The 25,217-nt window shown below is 43.3% G+C and overlaps 1 protein-coding gene across 2 annotated transcripts in view; it reads left to right on the top strand.

Moving 5' to 3' along the window:
- Window positions 1-22,998: 22,998 nt before the first annotated feature.
- The window catches only part of CDH11 (cadherin 11), an 83,114-nt gene continuing 80,895 nt past the window's right edge, over window positions 22,999-25,217 (top strand). The window contains exon 1 of one of the 2 annotated variants that reach the window (XM_059857746.1): window positions 22,999-23,153. The gene's annotated coding sequence lies outside the window, so the exon portion shown is untranslated. The remainder of the gene's footprint in view (window positions 23,154-25,217) is intronic. The other variant, XM_059857745.1, reaches the window with a different exon arrangement.

Below are 25,217 nucleotides of genomic sequence, written 5' to 3'. Positions count from 1 at the left end.
CAAAGTGACATTCTTTCAGCATGTGCTCGTGTGGAGAGCTACAAAAAGGCTCAAATACATCCTGACGGCACAAACATTTTTTACATAAAAATAGCATTGGTGATTATCTATTCCATATATTTATGGTGGGAATATTGCCCTTTCCCTACTCCTTTCTATCAGGTTTCCAGCCATGAAAATTGGGATGGAAGGGATCCATGCATTGTTTGATGCATTTTTCGTCTGTACAAAGATTTTCACTGGATGTTTAGAAATTTGATTTGTTGGTATGGTGGTTTTTTCTGGGTTTTATTTTGTTGATTCGATTTCTTTCATTTGTATTTATGCCACATTAAGTAATTTTGGCAAGTCACATCTTAGAAATTCTATCGACAGCACATAAATCCTGGTTTTATTAATTCTAAGAACTCACATTGAATGCATTCTGGTACATTCTTTTGTCCAGAAATAAAGTGGGTTTGGATTGGAAAAAAGTCAAAATGGGTTATTTTTCATAAAAATACATAAACTAAACCTTTCCTTTGAGCAGGATTCACTTTTGCAGTGTGAATGGCCTCTGACTGATTACTCCAGACCCTTCACCCCCTTTGTTGGAATATTCATATTGAAAATATCAGCCATAAAATCATAAGGGAGCATATGTAATATGTATTTATATTATATACATAATGTAAAAAATATGTATTTATATTTTTAAAAAAATTAATAGATCTCTTTTGCAATCCATTTTCTTCTCCATTAAAAAAAAAAGAAAATCAGTTGGAGAGCAATTAAAAATGTGAGTAATGGACGACATGAAGAAAATTCCTTCTGCAGCACAGGCCAGGCGTTTATGAAGATGTGCGTGTGTATAGAGCTCAGAGAGCAAGTAAATAAAAGTGTTTTTAATTTCAGGATTGGCTGGAACCATTAGATTATCTGTTTGACCTTTTCTGTGCAATAACTCTTGCCCTTTTCCTTTTCTGCGCTGGGCCTGTGATGTGAGGGAGGCAACAGCACTTGAACAAGAGCAGGGAGAAGATGAAGGTTCCTTTCCTTAATTACTGCTGTGTTCAATTAGCCAGCACAAACCTCTGCCTGATTGGGATTTGTCTGATTTCAGCATGGTTTGTGCCAGTTATGCTTAGAAGTTCCCCAGGAAAGTTTTCTGTCTGTGAGTTCACCATGTTTGCCAGAGAATTTACACTGTAAAAAACAGCATTTGTCCTATCACATCCTCCAGTTGTCACTGGAAGTCCCCGTTGTCACTGTGACATGAAGAACAGTTGGTTGGTGCAGTTCTAGTTACAAACCAACCCCTAAATTTCAGTGTTTCCCTGTCTTTATGCAGAGGCTGGTCAGGATAAAGCTTCCCAAGTCACCTCTTTATGCTATTTCATCTTCTGGGGCTCACACCATTTTCAGCAAGCACAATCAGTTTAATTTAATTTCCTACTGGCATTCCTGTGAGTGAAATTCATGGATTTCCTTAAAATGAAGAGCCAGCAGAAAGATTCTTATTTAATTTCAGTTTGATTTCTCTACAGCTTTTTTTAAATGGTAATGTTAATATCTTTAATGCTTTCTGGTGTTTTTGCTAGTACTTTCTTAGTAGCCATAATACTTAGAGTTATTAATTCTGTTAAGGTGATGTTTATGCTCTGCAGCATTGAAATCATAAAAGTACCTGGTAATAGGTAATATAATAGAATATTCAGAATTACAACAAAACTGAGCAGAAGGTGTGTTATTTTTTAATTTGAGCTTGTACTTGTTCCCCTCTTTGGGAGGGCCACATCAGTACCAGTGTTCTGGTACATTTGTGTCAGCCATCAGTGAGAAGCCCAAGGACTTGTAAGAAATTCTTATTTATTTATTTGTTGAAGGATACAGTGGACTGAAGGGTTGCTGTCACAACCAGGTCTAGAGTTCTGCACAAATCCAAAATAAGTCTTTGGCAGGAAGATGGAATTAAGCTGGGGGTCTCACTGCCTGGCACTGAAGTGTTTGTCAAATTTTGGGGAATAATTAACACCAATAGAAAGCAACTCAAATAGCAGAGAATATATCCTTATCTTGCTGGAAGTATTAAGAAGTGATGTTAAAAAGAAGAAAATCACCTGAGATTAATACCAAAAGCAAGAAGATTATAGAGTATACTATAAAATTATTGCTGCTGCTCAATGGTTACTTTAATGATGAGCTGAAGGTTAAATAAGAGTAGTAGTAAAGTGGAAAGAAGGAAAAGAAGCTGAGACAAAGATGAAAAGATAAAGTGGAATTATTTTATTGATAGGCTGGATCAATTTTATTCCCCAGGAGACTTTCTCAGATATCCTGTCATTGTCCATAATTATCTCTTGCTACTGGAACAGCTTTTTCTCTCCTCTCACAGCCAGCTCTGCATCTACAACGTGCAATTCAACTTATTTCTCTGTCATATTCTTCATTCGAGACATAACAACATGGAAACATTGCATTTTTTCACAGCATTTCCATTGCTGTTATTCCCAGAGAATTTTCCCTGATAGAAGCACTGTCCTGTCCAGCAGAAGTCCCAGGGGTGTGACCTGTGGATGGTTTGGGGTTGGGTTGGTCCGTGCTGCTGTATTGTGGTGAGCAAGCCAACACCAACACATCACAGATGGAGTCAGACTGACAGGAGATTTTAATCAGAATGTCTAAACCAAACATTCCTTCACTGGATGTTTGAGCGTGTTCTCGTGGATATTTTAGTCCTTATAAATCCCTTAGTGCTGTTCAAGTTTGAGAGGTTTTTGTCTTCCTCTGGGGAGTCTGTGCTAAGTCTTTAACAAGTACAAACCCTCAAGATGCTGTAGAAGGTTTGAATCATGAATTGTGGGGCTGTTTATTGTCATAAATGAGTCCTTTTATACAAGAGAATTCAGAGGAGGAAAGTGGCCATGGCACAGCTTTTCCAGCTCCAAAGGCTGTGTGTAATTCAGGTCCCAGCATGACCTGGCCAAAAGGATGGAGGAAAAATGGAATTCTGCAACCCTGGATAAGTGACTTAAGCTTATCTGGTTTGGAATAAGTATTTCAGCTGAAATGGGATTGACATTTTAAGGTAAAGATCAGTTCCTTCAGTATTCTTGAAGCAGCAGGATCAGGTGGAAAAGCCAAAACAGAGCCTAGCATCCCCACCTTTTGTGTTATGGAGAGCTCAGTAAAGGTTAGAACAAAAGGAGTTATGGCTGTGTAAGAATTTATCCCAAAATCCTGTGAAACACTGGCAGGAAAAAAAAAAAATGCTAGAAGGATCTGGTGTTTATTTCTGCATTCCACACCCCATTACCTTTATTGTCCACACAGGGAAAACCAGCACAGACATGAGTGTGTGATTTACTAATGTAGATCATTAATTCTGCTGGACTTAACCTATTGGAATATTTGACTTCAAACATTATCCAAACATACTCTTGTTGTGTTCAAAGCATCTGTGGGTGAAAGCCCAGCCAGTTCTGTCAGAAGACGTTGGAGTGTGTGACCACTGGGAAGAGCCTGGTGGGGTGGAGTTAGTCCTGCTCCACAGGCCCCTAAAACCTTCTCCAATGAGCCACCAAGAGTGAACTCTAGCCCATGTTTTCTGAGTCAAAGGAGCAATTTCAGCCACTCAATTCGGGCTCTAAAGGTAGAGGAAGAGCTCCAGATCTTCTACATGCTGCATATTTCCATGGCTGCAATGTGAACAGCTGGGAATAGATATCCCTGCAAATTTCTGTTGGCTGAGTGAGGATGATACCTAATAATCAAGCAGAAAGTGTGTTCTGATGTGCTTAATTTAACAGTAAATAAACCCCTAGTTTAAAAGCAAACTTTTCTGTTTTAAAGTGATAGTGTCTGGTGAACCAGAACAGAACAGGCCCTGGGAGTCCTTAAACAATATTTTCTGTATCTCCAGACAGTTGTGCTAAATGGTACAAATAATCACATTTACCTGCTCACTAAGTCATTACTGACAGGATGCTGCAATGATTAAACACTGAACTGGGCTCTCATGTTTTGCTTTTACAAATCCAGTGAGTTTTGGTGCAATTTACGCAGAATATTCTGGGGGAATTTTTTTCTTACTTGAGGTTTGAGTCGGGTGATTTTGCTTTGTATTTGAAGTGTTCTACCTGAAATATTATTCTTTCATCTAACAGGAAGATGAGGGCTAGTTACAGTGCCTTGGAAAATTGCCTACTTTTAAGATGAATGGCAATTAGCACCTTTTTGTTTCAGGATTTTTGTAATATCTCTCTTCTTTCACCTTTGTACATTCCTTGTAGCTATTATTCTCTGCTGTTTTTTATGGTATTTGATGTCTTACCTAGGTTTCTTCTCTTTTGTGAATCAAACATCAAGTGTTTATGGTTTCTGTAGGTCACTTCAATGTTATATTCACACTGGATTCTTTCAGGCAGTCTGGGCTTTGAACAGAAGCAGCTAATGCTTCCCTCTCTACCTTTCCTTTCACTTTATATTGTTTTCTTTGGCTTCCTGGACAATGTTTCAGGTGAAGTTTTCTTGGAGGATCAACACTTACTTACACTGAATTTTTATAATCACATTGTGAACTGGAGACAGAAAAGGATCAACATAGAAAGAACCAGAATATTTCTCTTTGCCAGGGGCAAAAATGCAAATGAGTTAAGTGGTGACTTGAAGAACAGCAGCACAGGAAGAGAAATTATTTTCTGAACCAGGGGAATGATCCAAATCAGTAGTCAGGGAGAGCCAATGTTGCTCTAAATCCCATCATTTCCCTGTGAACCCTGTGGTCTTTACATAGAGAGCTGGTCTGCAAGCCAAGAACCCACTGCTGCTTCCTGGGTACAAGGATGGGAATTACAAGCAGTTGGCACCTCTGGCAAAACTTCCCAACAGTGTTGGTGTGGTCTCCTCTGATCCTGAGCCATTGAGTGTGTCCCAGGTGTTGTGTCCTGGTCTCGTGGGAGGGGAGCAGGGTTTGTGCTGCAGGGCTGGAGGCTGATTTGCCCTCATTCGAGGGAAACAGGGCATAGATAGATTTGAGACGTGTTTAAATTTTGCATTGTCTGTGGGAATCATGTTTAGAAAGCTTCAGCCCTGTGCTTTCCTGTCAGCAGTCCCTTCAGCAGGCCAGCAGAGGCAGACTGTGGCAGACAGTTGCATGTCTGCGGTGTAGAGCTGTGGAACTGAATGACCCCAGGAGCACAATCCTTGATTTCCTCTGTCTGAGGGGTTTAGCACTGCGATCACCACTTAGCAGACAGGATTAGCACCGTGCTGATCATCCTTCAGGATGATGAGCAGCTCTGGCCAAGTTTGCTCTGCTGGCCAGGCAGGGTCAGGAGGAAGAGCAGCCCCACACCCTTTGTTCGTTGCTTGTGTGTCCTTTGATTTCCCAAGCCATCAGAAAAAAAAGCAAAAGGAAAAGAAACTGCTCCCAAACTACTCAGCTAGTCTATTAAAAGTAACAAACCTGCTGGTTTCCAGTGTACTCTTATGGAAAGCTTCTCTGTATATCTGAAATGTTGTTTCCACAAAGAATTACGGACACCTTGAATGTTATCAAGGCAAAATGAAGCCATCATTCCTTAGAGGAATTTACATCAAAATTAAGCTCTTCCACCTCCCTATTGTAAGTAATATAGTGATCTACTCTTTCTACTCCCTTGGCCTTTTAAGCCTTTTTTAAAGAGTTGGACAATGCAATACACTTGATTTAAATAAACTGTTTCTGGATATAAAAACAAGGAGCCTGGCAGAGCTGTTCTGTAATTGTGGGGTGTCAGAAATAATGGGCAGAATATTCTGCACATTAAAACTGGCACAGCTCCATTGACTTCAAAACTGTTCTGTGAGTTAACAGCAGAATTAACAGCCAGAGGTGCAATTTGGGCCAGGCCCCGTATGTGACTGTTCTGCTGCAGAAGTTTGCAGACTGGTTTGGGTTTAACTGGAGAAAGACAAGGATAGCTTGATCCTCTCCACGCAGGAACAAATTCCTTCAGCAGCAATCAATAAAAGTTACTTTTTTTCCAGAAGACTTCCAAAATCTTTAATAGACATATTTTCTCTCTGCCCCAAAACTGTAACAAACAAATGCAGAGCAATTCAAGAGAGAAACAAAACAGAAAGGAGAAGTTAATTATGATTTATAAATTTATTCACTTGTTGAATATTCTAATGAACCAAAGCAGGAAATAATTTCAGGGCAATTCCTCTAAGGTGTGCTGCCAAAAACAGCGCCTATGGAAAGAAAGTAACATCTGTCAGATCGTAGCTTAAGATCAGTAAAAAATGTAACCTTTTAACCATGGATGTCATTTGCTTACTTACAGATAAGTGTGTAAAAGCGACATCACCAGCACAGCATAGCTGAACCTTGCAAAGAATCATTAATATTTCATCAGCAGGAAACAGCAGTGGCAAAAGGCAGAGCTTGGGCTCGTTGGGGCTCCTGCAAAGCTTCCCACAGATTCCTCTGCCTGGGCAGATTCTGGCTGTGGAAATCCTGCTGCTGTGTCACAGGGGGTGAGTTGGTGTTGATGTATGGAGCCACAATCTCTCCCTCAACAGCAGCACAGCCCTGTTATTTTAATGACACAGACGTCAAAGTGAGCCTATGCTTCTGCCTAGAATGACAAAAAAAACCTTAATCCTCAGCTGATACTGAAGAAATTTTGAAGGTATTCAGTGCAACTCTGAAGTTAAACTATTGCTGTATTCAGGGGGATGTTAAAATAAATTAAAAAGAAATTAGCTTTCCCTTTTGCATATTATGCATTTGCTTTTTTTTGCTTTTTTTTTTTTTTTTTTTTTTTTTTTTTTTTTCACTCTCTGAGCAGTATTCTTTGGAACAGCATTTGCATGAACTCAGAAGAGGCAGATGATTTGCCCACTGTCCTGGATGAGAGGAGCTCTGGAATTGTCTGCCCAGTGTCCTGCAGGAGAGGAGCTCCAGAGCTGGAGCTGCTGCCCAAGGAGCTGGATGCTGAATTGATGCTGCACCCTGCTAAGCTCTAATTCAGATCCAATTCTCTGTTTAGCAGACTTGGGGCTGGGGAGAGAGGGTTTATTCCTGACAGTTTCCCTCCCTGGAGACAGGTTTGGATCTGATGGCAGTAGCAGCTTCCCCCAGGACTGAGTGAGGATTAAAATCCCAAATTAATTGCTGTGGAAAGTACCCTTTGCTGAGCCACCACATCCCATGGCAATGATGACACCCCTCTGGATCCTCGTGGTGGTGCTTTGGCACCTTTCATATCAGGCTTTCAAAGTGTTTTACAAAGGTGATGACTCACACCTTGTGTGAAGGGCATAAATGACAAGTCTCATTAGAGCTGCCTCGTTTTCGAGACCAATTTTTAGCATTTTTGTTTCATGGAGTTATGGCATTTTGTTTGTTAATGTGGCAGTGCGTAAGTTTTTAATACATTGGCAAGCCTGTAGATTCATTAGATGTAATTTAATTTAAATTAGTAATTCTTCCCTTTCCTTGATGTCGATCATCATTCTGTGGATTAAAATGGCTGGGAATCTGATTAGACTTGCAAGTTTTCTTTCCTCTTTCCACTGCAAGTATTCCAAAAAAATTCAAAAAATACTTTGGAAAATTTTATTTCTCTGGACAAAAAGTCTTCATCTTTAGTAAAAAGATGTGTGACTCAGAGTCACAGAACCACAGCATGGTTTGGGCTGGAAGGGACCTTAAATCCCATCCAGTGCCACCCCTGCCATGGCAGGGGCACCTTCCACTGTCCCAGGCTGCTCCCAGCCCCAGTGTCCAACCTGGCCTGGGGCACTGCCAGGGATCCAGGGGCAGCCCCAGCTGCTCTGGGCACCCTGTGCCAGGGCCTGCCCACGCTGCCAGGGAGGAATTCCTTACAAATATTCCATCTAAATTTCCTCTCTTTCAGTCTCTCTTCCATGCACTGAGGTGTTGTCTCTTCCCAGATCTCAGCCACCATCAGCATACCCAGGTCAGCCCCGTATTTAAGGGCTGTCCTGGGTTTTGCCCACGGAATTTCTAATTCTGTCATTGGGGAAAGCTCTATTTTTAACAAAGGAAGCAATTTTTTTTTTCTGAGTGCAGCTCATGGATACTACAAACCAATGCAGTGGTTTTGTTTTCTGTGGAAGAACCATACCATGTAGTTGGGAACAGCACTTAATACTCAAATTTTCCTCTAACTTTTACACATTTCTCTACTTTGCTTGTAATATAGCATTTTATAAGCATGGATTATCTGACCCCCTCTCTTTGCCATTTGGATGCACAGGTTCTCAAAGAGCTGCTTTCAAGGACTTGGGTTGCAATATAGCATTTTGACCCTCAATGAGTTTTTCTGTTAACTCCATCCCAAAAATGCACAACGGAGAGATGACCTCGTTATCTTGAACATGGAATTGCTTTTGATAGACCCTCACTTTGCCATCTTCATCAGTCCTCAGATGCCTTGTAATCTGCACCATCAATAGGGTGACATTGGTGCTCAGTCTTGATATATCTTTATAACGGTTTGGTTTTACACATTTTAGCTGCTGCCTTTTCACATTTCACTGCCTTTTAGTTGTTTAATATGTATAGAGATAGGTAAAAATAGGCTGTTCTTTTTTTATTTCTGGGAGTATGTAAATTATAAAAATGCATTTATACTGGGTACATTAACATGAGAACCTATCCATAAGATCCTGGGGAACAAAGGTCATGGAAATACTTTTTTATCGAACCAGTGAATTTCATAATTTACAAGTTCAGTGGACTATTTCTGTGCATGTCATTATCATATTACTTGTTACCAACATTTATAGGTGTTCCCATAAACCTTCTTTAAACTGAGAATTGTTTTTTTCCATTTTGGTCACTCAATGAAACAATTTAGGCATTTTTTTTCTGTTTGAAATGAAACTCCCAAAATGTATTTACAGTTGAACTAAATGTTCTAATGTGCTCTTAGATCTGAGAAATTTAGTTACATCTTGTTTTAATTTACATTTATAAATACCATTTTCACACATTTTGTTTAAAATATATTAAAACAATGCTCTGACTTGTCTAAAATGTTTCCCTTTTCCATTTGTCTCAATCCTCTTTGCACACTGGATTTAATGTCAATTTATCAATCATTTTTTGCTAAAATTTCAGATTAATATTTTGACTAGCAACAAAGAAAACAAGTAAATCCATTATGGAAATTAACAATTTAAACAGAGGCTGAGAAAAGCACATGCAAATTCAGGGCCAAATTGCACAAGGCACTGAATATTTTGTGCTGAAAAGGAACACCCCTGTTGTTAATTGGGGTTTTAATTGGAAAAGCTGACACTGAATGCTTTGAGAGGTAAGACACCAGGTGCCACGAGGGCAGCTGGATTTGGGACAGGGAGGGGAAATGCATGGAGGCCGTGGACACGACTGGAAGCAATGCAGAAATAATGACATTTAATGGATTACTCAGGAAAATCACGTGGGACAGGCTCCAGTACCTGCCATACTCTTGTTGGAATTTTTTATTAAAACAAATGAAAAATTCCTTTTTCTATTTCCTAGTGGCAGATTTGTTTCTGGAGAATTATGTTCCATTGGCATCTGAATACTTTCTTTGATGTTTTACAGCAGGCTCTGCCCCCTTTTTGTCTGATTTCATGCTGTAATTGGTCTGGGCAATAAAATTAAAATATTTTACTTGTATGTTTATATCAGATCCATTTTTATTCCAGAAAAAGCCCTACATAATTGTATAAAATTTGAACTAGGTCACTGTTGCATCATAAAACAAAAACAGTAAAAAAAATCACTTGTGAATTACAGAAGATGCTTTCTTTAAGGATTTTCCTCAGCCAAATTTAAGGCCAGTAGGATTCAGAGACTTCTTCAAATTAGCCCATTATATAATGTTTCATGTTTAATGTATCATGTCTGTAATGTAGTTTAGTTTATTTAAAATTATTCTCCTGGTATCTTTAAAATCTGCATACTTTAGTTACTACAGCACATCTCTGAAGAGGGTGCTTTACAGTGCTTGATTTTCAGGGTTAAAGGCACAAAAAATTTTGTATATCTGCTTTGTGTGTGTTTTATTCAATTCTCTGGTGTACAGAACCATTACAGTTGGGCTCAAAAAGCCTCTGTAGATCTGTTCAGCTTGATTTCTGGGCAGTTTGTACATGGGTACATATGGAAATTTACAGGACATGCAATGCTCAGAACTGCACACACAGTTTTAGAGTGGAGCAATAATTTCTTCTTATATCTCTTACCCAAAGACCAGCACCAAACCAGGCTTCATTCTTTGTTTATCAGTGTTTTGAGGTTCTCATTTATTCAGGAAAATTTATCAACCGAGCCTATGACTTTTAAAGTATGAGAAGATGGATATGGTGTCCTCTTATGGCAGATGAGAAATTAATTTGAGTGAAATGAAACTCATACTCTGTTTCAAGAATTACAGATTGAATTGTTGCACTCTTCTCTCTGATGGTCTGAGAGCTCCCTGGAAATTGCACCTGAAGAGACCCCAGGGCACAAGTTTCAGACAAAAATTACTTTTTCCATTAAATTCAGTAGAAATCCTGTTTAACGAATGAAGGTAAAGCTAGATGAGGCATCAAGGTTGAAATCAACACTCAGACATGGAAATGCTGAATATTAGTCTTGTGCCTGGGAAAAAGCAAAACGACCCAGACCAAAGTATTTAAAAGTTTTCTGAGTTCTTTCAGCACGAGTCTGTCTTGAACAGAAGACAGGCAGCTGAATGATATCAAAATCTGATATCTGTGCTTTAAACCTAGACTCAAATTTTTACTGAATAAGTGACCAGAGCATAAATCCATCCAATATCTGAGTAGAATTAATCCAGGAATGCCTCTGTGCACCCAGAAATGCTCTCAGATCTCCCTTCCCTCACAGCCTCCCTTGTTCTGTTACACTCTCCCAGGATGTTCAGCTCTTCTGCCAACTTCCAAGTCCTTAAAACAGGTTCTTTTGGCAGCTGCAAATGCTCTTATCAACAACTGCATTTGAAATTTATCCAACTCTCAGACAGTTGTAAAATCTTGCAAATTGAAAATCCTTGGATCTCCTGGGAAATCACTGTTTAAGATCATGTTTAATCTCCTTTTAATATCCTCTCAGCAGTTTCATCCTGATCCTACAGTGATGTAAATTCAAAGTAACTCTCCTGAAGTCAATGTAAAATCTAAGTAAGCCAATAGTGTTATTTTTGATTTATGGCACAAGAACAGAATCTGGCATGGCCTCCTTATGTTTTAGTTCCTTGAGGGAACAAGTGGGAAAGTTTCTGAATCCTATGCTCTTGTTTCTTCATCTTTACCTGCCAAAAGGTTTGTTTTCTTTTTTTGAGATTGACCTGAAGACTTGTGACATCAGTAAATAATGAATCATGTTCTCTAATGTGGTGTTTTCAGTTCGAAACCAGGCAGAAACACCAATTTCATGTAGTTGGCTTCAGACCCTCTGTAGCTTCGACTCCAAAATCCCGGTGGTCGGCCTCAAGTCTCCCCAGGCACCTTCTGCCAAAGGCTCCAGGACAAACCATGGCTCCTGGCTGCAGAGTAGAGTACGTTCTTCACCTCTGGTCCTGTCCTGACTGGGCCAAGGGCTACAGCATGAGCGATCTCCTGCATGATCTGGGCAAAGGCTTGTTGCTGCTCAGGGCCCCAGTGGAACTTGTTCTTCTTGCGGGTGACCAGGTAGAGAGGGCTCACGATGTGACTGTACTCAGGAATGTGCATTCTCCAAAAGCCTATGGCACCCAGGAAAGCTTGTGATTCCTTCTTGCTGGAAAGAACACAATGTCTTCAGTGGAGACATTGATGTGATTTTATTGATGACCTCAGTGGGAATCTGACGCTGTCCATCTTGCCACTTTACTCCCAGGAACTGGATCTCATGATCTGCTCTCTTGACTTTGCTCTTCTTGATGGCGCAACCAGCTTCTAGCAGAATCTGGATGATTTTCTTTCCTTTCTCAAACACTTCCACTGCTGTGTTCCCCCACACAATGATGTCATCGATGTACTGCAGGTGTTCTGGAGCCTCACCCTTTTCTAGTGCAGTCTGTTAGTCCATGGCAGATGGTGGGGCTGTGCTTCCACCCCGGGGCAGTCGGTTCCAGGTGTACTGCACGCCCCTCCAGGTGAAAGCAAACTGAGGCCTGCAGTCTGCTGCCAGAGGAATGGAGAAAAATGCATTGGCAATGTCAATGGTGGCATACCACTTCGCTGCCTTGGACTCCAGCTCGTACTGGAGTTCCAGCAGGTCCGGCACAGCAGCGCTCAGTGGTGGAGTCACTTCATTCAATGCACGGTAGTCCACAGTCAATCTCCATTCTCCTTCATATTTACACACAGGCCAGATGGGGCTGTTGAAGGGTGAGTGGGTCTTGCTGACCACCCCTTGGCTCTCCAGTTCACGGATCATTTTGTGAATGGGGATCATGGCATCTCGATTTGTCCAATACTGCCGGCGGTGCACAGTCGAATTGGCACTCGCTGCTCTTCCACCTTCAGAAGTTCTACTGCAGATGGGTTCTCTGATAGTCCAGGCAAAGTGTTCAACTGCTCAATGTTCTCTGTCTCCACAGCAGTTATTCCAAATGACAACCTGAGTTCCTTTGGGTCTTTGAAATATCCGCTTCGGAGGAAGTCTATGCCCAGAACACACAGGGCCTCTGGGCCAGTCACAATAGGATGTTTCTTCCACTAATCCAGTCAGGCCCACTTCAAATTCCAACACGGTCAATTGCTGTGATCTCCCTGTCACACCAGCAATAGAAACAGGTTCTGCCCCCACGTGTCTTGATGGGATTGGCATGCACTGTGCACCAGTGTTGACAAAGGCCTTATATTTTTGTGGATGTGCCAGGATGTGTTTGGAGGTTCCTTCAAGGGGATCGGACATGTCATCATCATCATCATACCTGGCAGTTCGGCTGTGGGCAACTGGAGCTGCTTTCCTTTCAGTGGAACTCCCTCTCTGAGCCCTGTCTTCCTTCAATTCTCGCACCTGACGTGCCAGAGCAGCAGTAGATTTTCCATCTTTTTCTTCATGTTTTCTCCACAATCATACAGGAAGAACCACAGCTCAGCTCATGGGGTGTGCCTTCTCTCCCCCTGCTTTGCTCTCAGAACCAGTCTTAAAGACGCAAAACTTATTTCTGGGCTAAACAGATAAATGGGGATACATGCATCACAAAGTCACCCCAGGACATCTAACTTCTTTGTCCCATTTATTTTGCCTCTTTATTTTGCAATTCTCATATAGAGTCTTTTTCAGTTACCTTTCCAACAGAACAGATATTGAAATGGTATGGGAACAGTATTAATTTAATTGCATGAATCACAGCAATGAAAGAAAATTAATCTCTCTTTTCACTACATGTTCATGAGGTTCGAACATTCAGGCATATTTTTCTAACCTTGGTTTTGTTGGACAATTGTAACCATCATTATTATTAATTTCAATATTACAATTAAAAGTCAAAAATGTCACTAGATCCAGGCTTTAAATGTATAAACGTGTAACTCCTAGGGAAAAAGGGATGTTATTTATCAATACTGTATTTAAATTCTCTGTTTCTGGTATTCTTGAGTCAAACTTTCAAATACTATGTTCAACCACAAGTAGTGCAGTCCAATTAGATCTTCAAAATAATGCCAAGCTGCACTGTCAAACTAAAAAGGAAAACATGTAGGCCTATAGTACAGTTCTGTGTACCTTATCGTGACACCATAAAAATCATAGAGTGGTAAAATGCTTTGGATGGGAAGGGACCTTAAAGCCCCTCCAGTGCCACCCCTGCCATGGGAGGGACACCTCCCACTGTCCCAGGCTGCTCCCAGCCCCAGTGTCCAACCTGGCCTTGGACACTGCCAGGGATCCAGGGGCAGCCCCAGCTGCTCTGGGCACCCTGTGCCAGGGCCTGCCCACCCTGCCAGGGAACAACTCCTCATTACCAATATCCCATCCAACCCTGCCCTCTGGCAGTGGGAGCCATTCCCTGGCTCCTGTCCCTCCAGCCCTTGGCAATTGTCTCTCTCCATCTTTCCTGCAGCTCCTTCAGGCCCTGCAAGGCCACACTGAGCTCACCCCAAAGCTTCTCCTGTGCAGGTGAACAATCCCAGCTGTGCCAGCCTTTCCTCCCAGCAGAGCTGCTTCATCCCTCTGCTCATCCTGGTGCCTCCTCTGGGCTCTCTGCAGCAGCTCCAGCTCCTTGCTGTGCTGGTCCCAGGGCTGGGGCAGCTCTGCAGGTGGGGTCTCACCTGAGGGGCAGAGGGGCAGAATCCCCTCCCCTGCTGCCCATGCTGGGCTCAGCCCAGGGCATGCTGCCAGGTCCAGGACTTCATTGCACAAGTCCACATGGGACTACACTGAAATAACTGACTTTTAAAAGCTTAGGAAAGTAGGCACTGGTTCATTTCAACATCTTGTGGGTATGGTCTTGAAATTGGGTCAGTATCTGGGTCCCTTCAGGACAGGTCTCAGTGCCTGGTGTGGAGCACTGAGCAGGCAGCAATGGCAGAGAACATCCACTGGATCCTGAAAAGCTGCAGGAGGCCACCCCTCTCCAAGATGCTTGGGAAAGCTACGGAGAGTCACAGTAATCAATACATCCCTAAAGCTGAAGCAGCTACAGGGAACCCCTTAGAGGTTTCTGCATTGGAGAGCATTGCAGGTGCTGCTTTCCATGGAAATGAGTTCATCTAGATGCTAAACAGTTTAGTGAGGGCTCCTTGCACATTCCTACACAGCGGCGGTGGAAAATGGAGAAAGATGAGGCTTTCTCTGAGTAGGTCTTATGGAAATGAAAGCATTTTCCATGGATTAAGGGCTCTGCAGATCCAGAACATATGTAATTTTCTCCAATACTCCTAGGAAAGAGCCATTCAACTGTGTTAAATTGTATGAAATGCTCCTGTGAAGCGTTGCTTTGTGTTGTATAACCTGAACAGAGGCCGAGGAGGCCTAGTCCATGCGCAAATTCCCATTTGTTTCTTTTTTAAATGCGTAGGTTTACTTTCTTTGTTGATTAAATTAGGAGGAAGGGTGCATTGGCTTCTCAGATGGAATGTGTTTGTCTCCTGGTTGCATTTGACAGTGTGGCAGCACAGTTTGGGCATGTTTTTCATGATTTCTTAGCACCCACAACATTTCACTTGGAAAAAACCCTGACGTTGTTTGATTAAGCATTTGTGTTAATCTACCTCCTGATTTTGAAAAATGGAAAGCAAACAGCAACACATCTCCTCTGTGAAATTGCCAGAAGATTTGTAGGTTGGTTTTTTTGATTTTTTTTTCTTAAAACTAAAAATATCACCACTTATAAGGAAAAAATAACCAAAATCAGCAAATGACCAAGCAACAGAAAAGCATTCTCATAATTTCTTATAGATGCCCAAAGGACACCATGTTTTTCCACAGAAGCTTGTTAGATGATCTATCTGGGTGAGAATTAAAGGCAAATAGATGGCTGAGCTTCCTGCCTGTTATTTTCAGGCATCTCTTCTCTGAGTGGGATTTATGACCCCTGACTTGCTTGTACATGGAACTAAAAATGCTATTCAATATTTCATTTATATTATTGGAAAATAGAAAAAAAAAAAAACCCAGCAGACTCTTCAAATAATTATCTGGGCTCAAGCAAAATGATACCATATTATACACAGGATTTTAAAAAGATTGAGCTGTGTGATCAATGAGATTTTAAACCCTGTGGCAGATTTATAGTAAAGAGGTGCCATTTCATTTTTTTTAACAAGTTTAATAACTAAGATTGTTTTCTTGTTTTATGATTGATTATTGTGTGAATCATCTGATGTTTCAGTTGTGACTCATCTGACAAACTCCAAAGTCTGTTATATTTTTATCTCCTGATAAAATCAATAATAAAGAATTATAATCTTGGGGACTTTAAATAGTGAAGCGAACATCTTTCTTTTTATAACTTTTTTACTCCATTAAAGCCACCATGTTTTTTTCCAGTAGCAGATAGATGTGAAAGCAGTGACAGCACATGATTTATGGATAAAACTTCATAATTTTGCCATTATTTTGCTAGTCTATGCACAATTTATAGCTGTTTACTGAACTCGAGCGTGGTTGGTGTCTTGGATCATGGCTATTCATATACAGACATGAAAATGCCTTTGATTATGGCCTTGTGTGGAGAGATAAGTGGCTCCCAGCTCCTGGTGCTGGGAATAGTGAGGGGACATGGATGGAAATCAGCAGGAACAATCTGAAATACTGGATGCCTCGATGCCTCGCTGGGCGAGATTGACTATCTCAAGCTGTGGGCATTCAATGAAGAAAGATCTTTGTGCTAGATAAGCATGACTGCCTGGTGTCCCTCAGCACAGAGGGCTGAGCAGGGGATTACAGGGACAGCACTCGCCTTTAAATCTTCCTGAGCACAGCCAGGGCTGTTCACAAACTCATGGTTGGTGTGCCCAATACACACAGAAAGAATATTGCCAGCAGAAGTACATGCTAAAAAATCAAATGTGATTTCTCCAGACAAAACAGGAAAATGGAAAAAAATGAAACATTGTGAAGATTATATATTTTTTCTTAGATTTTGGAAGAAATAGTCAATCCTTAATTGTGCAGCACATCCTGCACCAAATAACTGTCTTTCAGACCTGGAATGAAAAGACATGATTATTAGCAGCTATTTAGCTGTACTATGTCTTACTGTCAGATGTGTGTACAAGCTGTGCGTGCTCTCTAGGAAGATGCAGTGATTTTTTTTAACTTGTTTTCTAACAAGATAAATTAATAAGCTATGAGTTGACTACATTAGAGGAATATATTCAGAGGTGTTATCCTGCTTGGCAGCCTGTGCAGGCAGTGCCTTACAATTGGTTGGAATCATAGAACCATGGAATTTTGGAATATCCTGCATTGGAAGGGACTCAAAAGGATCATTTGGTTCCTCCATTGCTGACTCAGATCCACCTGGCCATCCATCAGGACCCCCAGGTCCCTTCTCATGGGTTCTCCCCAGCCTCTCATTCCCAGCCTGTCCCTTATTGTGTGTTCATACACATAAAAAAATGCATTTCTTTCTTTTAATGCACGGCATCAGAAATAAATGAGCCTCAAGTTCCTAACTAAATACTGCCTTGTCTAAATGAGAAATTTAATTTTAGTATCTGCGTTTCTAAAGAACTTATTAGCAGAAGACATTTATACGTTAAAAAGTTTATGAGGTCAGTCTGACTCACCCATGCAAGCCTTTTTTTTTCCCTTGGATTCTTTGTGCTGTAATTTTTGGATACTGGGTTGAAGCTATAAATAGTTCACAGTTGTGAATCTACACTGGTCAGCAGACCCTTTAGTACAGAGCATTTTTGAATTACTGTCCTTACAAATAATGTTCTCTGTGATAATCTACTTCAGTGTGGTCAAAATCACCCAGCTGGGGCTTGATCCCTGTGTGGGCCAAGTGTGTAACTCAAGGCAACCAAAAGTGTCCCAGTGCTTCTGGAAACCTCCCAGGCTTGAGAGACCCTCAGGACAGAAAAGCTGACCAGCCCAGTCCTGCCTCCCAGCAGAGCTGAGGAAATGGGATGATGGTCAGAATGCTGCTGCATTCACAACAGTCACTTACCACATCATAAAACTGAATAAAATAGGGTCCAAAGATTCAGAGGATTGTATGAGGGCAAGATGATCTCAAAGCTCAGTGACAGCAATGTTTCAGTGTCCATGTATTGCCAAACATCCTCAGATTTTATAAGACAAAGCCATGAGGGGAGCTCTCCCACCAAAGCCTTAATGCAAACAGACACAGCTTTATAAGGTCTCTGAACACTGGAGAAAAATAAGCTGTTTTCTACTGCAGCCTCAATGAAACTGGACTCCATTCTGTTGTCTTCTGTGGGCAGGAAGGTGCTGGTTCTGTGGCCTGAGCCTGGATGCCTGGCTTTGGCTGACAGGAGGGATTTTCATCTCTATGGAATAGCTGTTCCACTTGGGATAGGTGTTTCCAGCTGACAGTTTATCAGTGTAGCCTGCAGCCTTGCAAGATGCTCCATGTACACGTCTGAAATTTTAAACCACCCCCAAGTCCTCTATGATTGTATTATTTCCATAGTTCAGTTTGTTTTTACTGTGATCCTCTTCCCACTTCAAAATTTCCTTTTCCCTCCAGGTTTCAATGCTTCAAGTCTAACCCCCGGAAAATGTTTGCACTGCTAACTTAGTGGAGATTCTGTATCAGTTGTTTTGTGTATATTTGTTTTACCCTCAATGGTTTTGCCTTTGTTTTAACCTTTTTCAAGTAAACAAGGAAGACATTTGTTATTGGAAGAAATGGCTTTAGGTAGCAGCTGCTTTGAGCTGTTCATTATTTATGGTGTAAAAGCCTTGCTTCCTTGCCACAAGAAAAACACTTTTGTTAGTTATACTCTTTTTACACACTTGTCTTCTCACTGGGCTGGCATTGTGGCTTTAATTAGTTTTCCCTTTTTCTGGCATTATTAAGAACAAGGTTTTTTTCTCTCCTTCAATCCTGGTCACCTTTCATGTTTCCACATAGGATTCAAATTGTGCTTTGATTCATTAGCAAAATGGCACTGAAATTGAAGGGCATTTTGAACAAAAATCTTCGCTCTGGTTTTGTGGAATATCCTTTCCTATAGTCCTCTGCTTTTCCTGCTTCTTCCTGTGCTCCCAGCTCCTGCAGATAGCAATATGCTACTCATGTGCCTCTTAAGTCTCTAATATTTTCCAGGTGAGAAGAAAAGTGAAGGAAATTGCAGGTCTGTTAAAGGGAGCTGAAAGGGAAGAGTGTGTGTTGGCAAAGCCAAACAGGGCTGGGGGGGGGTGCTGCAAAAAACAGGGTCAAAGAAAAGGAAAGAAGTTTCTCCTTTCCTATTCCCTGTGTAAATGTGCTCAAGCTGGTGAGTAAATGGGGTACTGATAAATTCTTTTGAGTTGCTAAAGGCTTTTTGCAGTTCAGTTCCTGAAGTTCACAGTTCAGGCTTTTCCATGCACCCCAATGCAAATGTCCAACTCAAACTTGCAGCTTTCGTACCCTTATTTATACACTTACAATTTCCTAGAACAATTATTCAACTAGCAGAGTACATGTATCCCTTCAGATGCTTAGAAAACAAAGCAGCCAACTTATCTTCAAACAAAAAAATGGGTTAATTTACCCAGCAATAAGCATATATAAAAAAAAACAAACTTCAGATTCTGTAATCCCACAGTAGAAAAGAAACCTTTTTTTTTTGGTTTCACAGATTTGTTATCACAGATGTTCTTAACCTAAATACATGGATATGCAAAAAAAATACTGTTTAAAATATGTATAAACTTCCTTTATTTATGTCTGACACTGATTTTATTCTGACTCCAGGTTTCAAGCAGCTGGAAATGCTAACTGCAGGGCTCAGTGTGGTCCCCTGCTGCTCTCCATGCCTTCCTTGGCAGCAGGAGAGCTCAGCCTGGTTTTTGGGGGGCATCTAACATTTTGTGAAGAGAGCTGACAATTGTATTTAGAAAGATTTCTCAGCAGTGAATGTGACACTGAGTTTAGCTTGGTTCAATGTGCCCTTCATGGAGGGACCACCAGCCCAGGGCTGTGGAGGTGGGGAGACACCAAAGGCAAAAATGGGGAGTGGCAAATCCACTTTTCCCTGTCTCTGTGTGTGCTGGGAATACCAAGGTGAGGCCTGGGCAGGCTGTAAACTCACAAACACTGACAGAAATCCGTGGGGCAGCTCTGCAGCCACTCCAGGCTGCCCTTCCTCCCCGCCCACACCTCCTCTGTGTGATCTGCTGTCATTCCCTGTGCAATGCTCTCCTGGAAAGACGGCATGGTGGTTTGGAGCTCTGGAATGGGAACTGCAGTGGCTGAAGGAAATGTTGCAAATGTCGCCATTTATCAGCATCATGGGCTGATTTTGGTTTGAGCACTGCTTCTTTCTTGTGTCCAACAGGAAAAGCAGGTCCTGCCTCTTCTCCTCTGGCTGGCAGATGGCTGTAGGTAGGATTGTAGTGAGGAGGTTGTCTTTGGGATACAGAGAAGCATATCCAGCTAAAGGCCTGTCCCAGTTCGAGGGACTATTTATTGACATTGACTGGACTTTTTCTACAGACAGCCTGTTAGAGATTCAATTTTAAAATGGTTTAAGATAGGTGAAATTAATTCCACAGTGGTTATTCAGGTAATCAGCCTTGGGACTTAGCCAGAGGTACAAATACAGATTCCAGCAGGAGTTTTGCTTCAATTTTGTTTGCAGATAAGGACCATCCATCCATAGATCCTATGGGAAGATGAACAAATGAGAAAAATAATAGCAGAATCTGATTAGTTTATGCTGAGATTTCAATGCAGAAGGAAGGGAAGATACAAGGCTCTCTCCAGATCAGATGTTACTGCACTCATTTGTTAACGTGCGTCCTTGAATGGAATTAATGAAACCTTTCATTATAGATCAATATGCTCTTTGACTGGAGAATATTATGGGTACCTATTGTATATGCTTAATTAGATTGAAATTGCTTTCACATTTCCTTTATATTCAAAAAAATCTGATCTCAGCAGTTTAAAAAAGGGAATTACAAAAGTCATCCCCTCTGCCATGGTGCTGGAATCAGCAAGAGAAGGGAAAAAGGGAAAAGCTCCTCTGACAGCTCTCAGGTCTCAGCTTGGTGTCAATTATGGCAGAGCTCACTTGTACTGACATGCTCCCATGACAAAACCAAATGGTAATTCTTTCACCATCACCAGGAGATTGACTGGTGTCCATTGAAGGCAACATGTTTGGACTGGGTCTATAAAATCGGTTTTGGGACATACTTGTATTTTCTGTCCAAAACCAATTTCTTGACAAAACTGTTGTCAAATTAATGTGCACTATCCTCCTTCCTCATCATCTCCCTAAAGATGTTCTCAAGCAATCCTTTGCATGTTTCATTTCTTGATGGCCTTTATTGCTCCTTTAGTTCTCTCTCAAAACCCTGTCTTAAAACGTGTTGTCTTAGTCCCACAGCCCTATTCCTACAAAAATTAAGCCCTTAGCCCTTCAGTACTAATCATTCTGCTGTGCTGTTACCTCATGCTTTCAGCTCAGTCTCTGGGGTGTTTCTGGGTTTGCTCAGGGCTGTCCCAACCAGGGTCCTTGTTTCTCACCCTGTTCAGCCACTCAGGTCCCCAGGCATGGGGCTGTGTCTGTGCTCCAGTCCCATCCTCCTCGCTCATGGCACACCCAGCCCTGTCCCAGGGCCTTTCTGAGCTCAAATGGCAACTCTCAACCATGCTCTGAAGCAGCCTGTGTCCTTAATTTTCCAAGCCCCAGCTCTGCAGACAGAAGGTTCTTGCTGTTTACCCAGGTTGCCATGGGCCGGGTTGGGGCTATTTAGCCTGAAGAAAAGGAGGCTCCTCTCCTTAGAGCTCCCTACAATTCCCTGACAGGAGGTCGTAGACAGGTAAGGGGCAGACTCTGCTCCCAAGTAACAAGAAACAGGACAAGGGAAAATGGCCTCAGGCTGCATGAACGGAGGTTTAGATTGGCTATTAGAGAAAATTTCTTCACTGAAAGGGCTGTCCAGGGAAGTGGTGACTCAAGCACTCAAAGACTTGCGGATGTGGCACTTGGGGACAGGGTTTAGTGGTAGATTTGGCAGGCTGGGAGAGCAGTTGGACTTGATGATCTTACAGGACTTTTCTAACCTAAACAATTTTATGACTTAGTGTTCCACTGTGCTACGTTCTATGTCCCTCAGCCTCCTAAGGATGCATTGTTCATCAGCTTTCCTCCTTCCAAATTCTTTGTTTGCATAGTGGCAGCTTTTGTGCCAATTTTTTTTTTCCCTTTTGCCTGGAGTTATTGGCAGAGCTAATTAACCACAGAATATAAAAGCCTTGTTCTCCAGGGCCGGATGGTGCTGTCCCAGAGCAGTACCAGTGCTGCCTTGGGGAATGAGCAGAGGGATGGGCTGCCTGAGGATGAGCAGAATGTCTTCACAAAGAGGTACCAGGGTTATTCCAGCAGTGAATGCAACTCTTATTCTGGAGGAGCCACGTGTTGCATCCTTCCTTGCCCTGCTCCACAGCCACACGGATGGAACAGGCTGTGCTCACAGGCTGGCACGGTGGATACTGGTGGATCAGAGGGGATTTGCAGGCTCACCTGTGCCTGTGTGGGTGTGGGGGGCACTGTGAGCTGGGTGTGGATGGGTGCATGGGCTCAGGGTGCTGCTCCCTGCATTCACCAAGGTCAGCCACACCTGGGAATCACTGCAGGTGAGGAGAACGGGGAGTGGGAGAGGGGCAGCCGTGGGGCAGGCCTGGCTGAGAAGGAAAGGGTCACCCCTCCAGATCCAGGCCTGGCCTCAGCCTTTGGCTGTGAGCTGTAAGAGATCAAGATTTTTCCACATGCAGAAATGCTTGAAGAACATTTTTTTTTTTTGGTCTTTTTTTATTCCTGGACAAATGTCTTCTCCTGACAGGAAACATGACTGGATTGAGTATAAAATGCTGGCGCTGTCCCTGCCGCCCAGCCGAGCCCTGTGTCTGTGTCCCCACGCACGGAGCTCCGGCGGCCGCGGCGCCGCGGGGTGGCCCTGGGCAGCCTGCAGAGAGGCGACACGCAGGGACCGGGCAGCAGCCCGCGGCATGGCTGGGGGTCCCCGGACCCCCGCAGCCCTGCCCGTGGGTGCCTGCGTGACCGAGGGGATGTGGAACAAGCCGTGGGGAGGGGACACCGGCCCCGCCGGGGCACGGGGGCAGGGACGGGCTGCCCTGGGCTCCTTCCCCGCTCCTTCGGGCCCTGCAGCCGAGCCGGTCCCCGCGGGCGGCAGCGGAGCGCAGGAGCGAGGCCCTGCGGGAGGGCAGGGCCGGGGGCTGCGCTCCCCCTGGGCTGGGGGAAGGGACAGGAAAATCGAGACGAAGCAACAGCCTCCAGCTTTTCCCTTCCTCTAATCTTGCTTCACTCCCCTTGCTCCCTCTCCCTCCCTCTCCCCTTTCCCCTCCCTCCCTCCCTCTTTCTAATTCCTGCCACTAGCTCGGAGCCTCATTCAGCAGCCGCTGCCGCTGGAGTGTAATAGGCTGAAGATGCTGCCGAGCCCGCTCCGCGGCCACTTGTGAATGGGACTTGCCCGGTGTCCCCGCTCCGCCGGCGGCCGAGGGACGCGGCCAGCCCCGCAGGTGAGCGGGGGAGCCCGGGGGCAGAGCGGGGCAGCCCCGCCGGGGGAGGCAGCGCGCAGGGAAGGGCAGGGAAGCGGCGGGGCTGAGCGTGTGGGCAGCTCGGAAAGCAAAGGAAAGGAACGGGGGGATGCTCGCGGGCCCCCCGAAGTTGGCGGGGCCGGGAAGGTGTGCGGAGCGGGGCCGGGCGCGGTGCGGGCGCTGCGGCGGCCGCGGGGCCCCCGGGGCGCGCTCGGCTCTCCGGAGGGAGAAGGAAAACGCTCTGGCAGACGCTGCTTTATTTCTTTTTTTTCCTCCCTTCAGTTCTTGCTCGGGGGCGGGGAGGGGGAGGGAGAGCGTTTGGCCGTTTTAAAATGTTCCTCCGGAGAAGCAGATGCCGAAAGCCCCAAACTGAAAATCTTTTACTTGCGCCGTAGCTCCCAGGCACGAAATGGATATGCAGGAATTAGGAGTGCATAAAATGAAGGATATTCTAGCCAGAATGAAAAATGCAAAGACTTTGATTTATAGTCTTTCCCCCTCTCCCCCCCCCCCCCCTTTATTTATTTATTTATTTAATTAATTAATTATTTTGCTGGCTTTCAAAGGCATTACTATTCACAAGGTACCAAAATGGTATCTGTCTCTAACACGGGCTAGTCCAAAAAGCATTAGACTCCTGGGTGATGCATGCATAAGCACATCCCCAAGGAAGGTAAAATAGATCAGGCTGCGGGTCCTCATAAATACTATTAAGTTCAGAATAAAAGTGCTTCCTGTGCAGCCCTTCGGGAGCACAAATAGCAGTCTGACATCATGATACAAGTGCCTTCACCTCCTATAGAAGTCCCCCTTTATTGTCTACTTTTTAAATATTCATTTGGTGAGGAGGGAAGCAGTATATGCAGGGAGAGCTTCTTTGTACGGCTGCTACAAAGGACTGAGTGGCTGTGTAACACAGTATTTACCTACCCAGATATCTGTGACAAAGGAACCTCTTTAGCAAATGAGGTCACTAATTCAGAAATTGGCCTTTTATGAGGAGAATGCTCATTTCTTTTTCACGTTCCAATTACTAGCAAGTCTCTAGGAAAGACTTTTTTCCTGTTGATTTGTGATGGTGATACGATAAGGTTTTCACAGTCTCCGTGCCTCTCTCTTAAGAAATTCAATGTTTTGAATTATTTAATAATGGAACTGTTGAATAAGAGAGGCACTGCCGGGCTCAGGGGCAGGGAAGCACGCATTCAGGCGCTGCTGGATGTCCGTCTCCTTCCCCCCCCTTGCTCTTCCGTCTGCCTCAGTGTTTCCAAAGTCTGTGATTCTCCAGGTACATACTTTGTTCTCCTTTTCCATGCTGGCTAAGGAATCCCAATGAATAAATTGCCTTTCAGTGTAGAAGTCCTGCAATAATTAACATGACATCAGCCTCAGCCAGGTCTGTCCGCCGAGGTTTGGAACACAAATTGATGCTTGTGCTCAGTCCTTGGGCTGGCTTTGTAAGCAGAGATGTGTGCCTGTTCATGGCAGGAGAACTGCAGATGTTTGCTAGGGAGCAGCAGATCCCTGGTAGGGCTGCACGGTTCCTGTGGCCGGGAGAGGGGCAGGGAGAGCAGGGGAAATGGGGAGCAGGAGGTCTGGTCTGAGCCTCCACACACCAGGCATTCTTGGAGCAGGTTTCTGAATCTAGAAAAGTCTGTGCTCTGGAAAACAGAAGTTCCTGGCTGCAGTTCAAAAGCAGTTCTCCTGCCTCTTGCAGAAGAACAAAATAAAGTTACAGAACTAAGAATAAGACATTCAGTAAAAGAATTGGAAATCCTTTAGGAAAATTTTACCTAAAGGACATCTTACTTTGGCAGGCTCTTGTTCTTAGGCCCTGAAATAGGATTTTTTTTTTCACCTCAGCCTTGCACATCAGAGAATGTACAGAGAATGCCATTTATAGGTTTCTCCACATCAGCTTTAACTTTACTACAATTGTAAGTGTTGCCCGTCCAAAGAAATCAGTAGGTACTAGATTACTTCATTAGCAGAAATGCTGCTACAATAGGGCACGCCAGGGGATAAGTCATTGCAATTTATCAGCAG

This window comes from Haemorhous mexicanus, chromosome 12 (genome assembly GCF_027477595.1).
Source record: "Haemorhous mexicanus isolate bHaeMex1 chromosome 12, bHaeMex1.pri, whole genome shotgun sequence".
NCBI lineage: Eukaryota > Metazoa > Chordata > Aves > Passeriformes > Fringillidae > Haemorhous > Haemorhous mexicanus.
Note: the sequence above shows the minus strand (reverse complement) of the source record. Positions and strands in the feature narration are given on the sequence as shown.